This window comes from Cyprinus carpio, chromosome A7 (assembly GCF_018340385.1).
Source record: "Cyprinus carpio isolate SPL01 chromosome A7, ASM1834038v1, whole genome shotgun sequence".
NCBI classification, from domain to species: Eukaryota; Metazoa; Chordata; class Actinopteri; order Cypriniformes; family Cyprinidae; genus Cyprinus; species Cyprinus carpio.
This window is the reverse complement of record NC_056578.1, coordinates 9,309,805-9,313,880: the sequence shown is the minus strand read 5'-3', so window position 1 is coordinate 9,313,880 and position 4,076 is coordinate 9,309,805. Positions and strand designations below refer to the sequence as shown.

The 4,076-nt window shown below is 35.0% G+C and overlaps 2 non-coding genes across 2 annotated transcripts; one reads left to right on the top strand and one right to left on the bottom strand.

Moving 5' to 3' along the window:
* Positions 1-114: 114 nt before the first annotated feature.
* Positions 115-187, bottom strand: trnar-acg. The gene has a single exon. It is a non-coding gene; the product is annotated as a tRNA-Arg (tRNA).
* A 397-nt stretch (positions 188-584) lies between these two features.
* Positions 585-657, top strand: trnar-ucg. Its single transcript has one exon. It is a non-coding gene; the product is annotated as a tRNA-Arg (tRNA).
* The last annotated feature ends 3,419 nt before the right edge of the window (positions 658-4,076 follow it).

The window sequence follows — 4,076 nt, the reverse complement described above, 5'->3', positions numbered from 1 at the left end:
CAGAAAATTTTTAAATCCTTGACTAGATCGTATTTTATTCAAAAATGAAAAATAAATGAACATAACTAAGAAACAGTATTATAAAGTATATTTGTGATTTTGAAAAAGATGTATCGAGCCAGCCAGGAGTCGAACCTAGAATCTTCTGATCCGTAGTCAGACGCGTTATCCATTGCGCCACTGGCCCAGATGTTGGCGCAATAGTCATAGAAATCATTTGTATTAAAATGCTTTCATCGTATTAAAGAATGGCATCAACAGAGATGTGTAAAATAACTAACAACTATCATCTTTAGCTTTTGTGCTACGCATCGGCAATAGCTGCGAGCATTTTTGCTCATTTTTACTAACAGCACTGCGTCTGATTTTAACCATTAACAGGCAAAATAGTTTGAAGTGGTGCGACTGCCTGGATAAACCTGCAAATTTGTCTCAAAACGAGTAATTTTGACAACTAAAACGTCTCGTTTCGAAAGTAAGTGATCTTTTGTCTGCGTACGCCCTCTTCTGGACCATCTGGAGAAGTGACGCTTGATGCTGTAGAGCTTCACAGTGTGACACGTGACCTATGATGCTTTTCCGCAGGCCTCGTGGCCTAATGGATAAGGCGTCTGACTTCGAATCAGAAGATTGCAGGTTCGAGTCCTGCCGGGGTCGATTTTTTTAGTCTCTGAGGATGAGGCCTCTTGTAAAGTTTGTAATTTACCTGATGTTGTTAAGGAGTCAGAAAGAAAGAAATGAGCTTATTATAGGCTACATACTAGACTTAAATGATACGTGGATTACGTTGAGTTTCTTCACCGACGTGTTTTCTGCACATAGTAGAATAGGACACTTAAATTGTTTAGCTAGAGCCCTTTAATATCAGCAAAAGCTGTGAAAATCAATGCAAAAGGTTTTACATTAGATTGATTTTCAGGTAATCACAATGTGATGATGCGTAGCCTAAAAGCCACCAGGTGGCGGTATAACACCAGATTTTCTGCTCCAGACCGCAGGAACGCGATATCTTTGTGAATTTCACACACTTGATCTTAAAATAGTGTTCGAAAACAGAAGAAGCATATCTCGATTTAAAAGTCAAGGGATATGTTTGTGTTATAGACTTTCAAGAGTTTTATCAGAAGAGCAACGAGTCATTACGAACAGAGAGTTTTTGATAAATTGAAAAATACATTAGTGCATTTTGGCCTATATATATATATATATATATATATATATATATATATATATATATATATATATATATATATATATATATATATATATATATATATATATATATATATATATATATATATATATATATATATACACATACATACATATACATATATTTGATAACTAATCCACTTACATTCATTTAATATCTTTAGAGTGTCCGCAAAAGTTGGATTTTCCTAATTTTCATAAATGAGCACATGCATATATCTGCAACCACAGGAGGAGACTAATATGATAACGCATAAAATTGCATAAATGAATGACAACGAAGCACAGTTTACAATTGTGTAAAATCGACCTTTAATGGCAAAAAAAAAACAAAAAAAAAACAAAGAGAAACTGTAGATTGTCTACTTTGGCTCGTTGTATCCGTTTCTTCTGTACATTTATGATAGAGACTGTAAGAAATTAGGCTATAGCTGGTTTTTATAAACAAATTGTGTAAATGATTGCAAATGAGTGATGATTAGAGATTACTGTTAAAAAAATAAATTGTAAATAAACCCAGCTTAACTACATCATCTATATGGGTGTAGAATACGCACTTGTAAGATAAGATTGTATTAAATAAAATGTATCGTTTTGTATCGTTTTCTTCGAACAGATTATAAAATAAAGTTGTGCAGGTTCTGTGAGTGTTACAGAAGGGTGACGTTATCTCTGCATCTCTGCATTTTAAATGGAAAATCACAATTCAACGCTGCAGCATATTGAGACTTTCATTCTATATCTTTAAACTTCAAAAACATGGAAGATAGGACCGTCTACATAGCACTTACACAATTTTATAAATTCTTTGAAACCATTAACTATTTGCATTTATTTGGACAGAAACCTAATAGTATGAAGCGCCTGAATGCGCGCTTGATAAAGAGAAAACTCACCGCCAGGGGTCGCTAATGTCAAGACTGTAGTTGGCACACGTTGCATGTCCATCATTAAGCGCTGTTAAACTTAGGCTATAGGATTATAAAAGGCCTTGCAACGCTTGAGTCACATTAGTGCAACATTAGTGTCGACATATCGTATGCTATTAGCTACAGCATTAAGGATAGCAAGCAGTGCGTTTTTACACATTTTAAATATTAAGAACATGTATCATTAGCCCAGTTACTTGTTTAGGCTGAAATAACATGGAGACTGTGGTGTAAAACTGAATGATAATCAGAGACTTTTAGTTATTCCCATTATTACTGTTTGCAGTTTTAAGATGATAGTCAAAAAACCTTAAAAAATGAAATGCGCTCTTCTGATATGACTGAAGGTTCATTGTCTGGTTATTAGTTAAAGTCCCGTTTAGTGCCCTACAGGTTCAAATCAACACAGTAAGTGCTGGAACATCTGCAGGGCACGACACAGCTGGGTCAACAGTCACAGGACATTCATTTAACCCAGGTGGCCTTTGTGAATGAAGAGAGCGGACTCTTCACTTAAACACACTTCATTACGCGTGTTGGGGTCAAGAAAATATCAGCATTTAGTCCCCATCCGCTGTCGGAATGGTCATTCTGCCTCCAGCCCAAGAAGACTGACACATGCATTTTTCATTTAGCCTACTGATTAATTACAGATTGACACTACATAAATGTGCGAGTGCGCTTATCCATGTTATAAAGCTATTATAATAGGCTACATTATAAAGTGAAGAGTGCCTTTACATTTTCTTTTACATTTGAAAGAGTAATGAAAAACAACAACTTATAATAATAATACAGTAAGCACTCAGAATGTTATATTATATACAGACAATAAGTAAATTATTTAAAACCAAATGAGGTGTAGAAATGGAGTGTATGTTTGAAATATCTGTCATGTAACTTTTTTTTAAATGAAATAAATGATTATAGCCTACAGTTGGCCGATGAGAGTAAACAGATGCAGTGGATTTCAAGAAATTATTATTTATATAGCTGACCAGTTTCAGATGGCATCTTTTGCACACGCTCGCGCCTTAAATTATTTATTTCTGTATAGCTGTTTCTTTTAAAGTTAAAAACTCTATAGTCTATAATACAAGCCATAAAGTCTGAATTGAGGCTGTCTGTAAAATAAACTGTCTGTAGCAATATAGTAATAATATAATATATATAATTGTAACATATGCAACAATAAGAAATGTAACTTTTTTGAGGTATTCTGTTACATGTTTGAATAAAAAGAATTAATGCAACAGTGGAAACCTAACAAGTGATCAGACACAAGAACAAAAAGTATACGGGAAATATTTACATCTGCTCTTCTTTTTCTTCAATAACAGTGTTTTCTCCTGTAACAAACTGCATATGGTTATTAGATATATTTTTAAAACATGATTGTACTCACGCCCTTGTATTTTCCTTAGCCCCAGAATCAGCCCCAGATTTTTTCATCGTTTCCAGAAGCTTCAGTAGCCTACTTGGAGACAAATAGACCCATGATAACAGAGTAACAGATTGCAGTCACAGAAAGATAAACGTACAGTGAATTGCCATGTAAAGGTATGTGCAAAATTGAAATGATAAATGCATAAAGCCTATACCTACTTTTACAAAGTTTTATATTTTTAATTTAATAAACCTCTTACCTATTTTAAAAAGCAAATATTTTAGGCCAAAGCTGAAATTATAGGCATAACTTAATTCATTTTAGGTTATTATAGGAACTCTGCAACCTATAGGCGACACTCTGTCCCGCGCGCACTACGCAAACCATGGAAAGCGCGCGCGCAAGAGAGAGAGAAGCGGAGAAAGGGAGCACGCGCGTGTGATTGTGATTGGTCGCTCGGCTGCCTGCTGCTGGAGTGACGTCACTGCAGGAGAGAACTGCCAGAAGAGGATGCATTTAGTCAGAAACTAGACTCTCTCAAGCTGGAG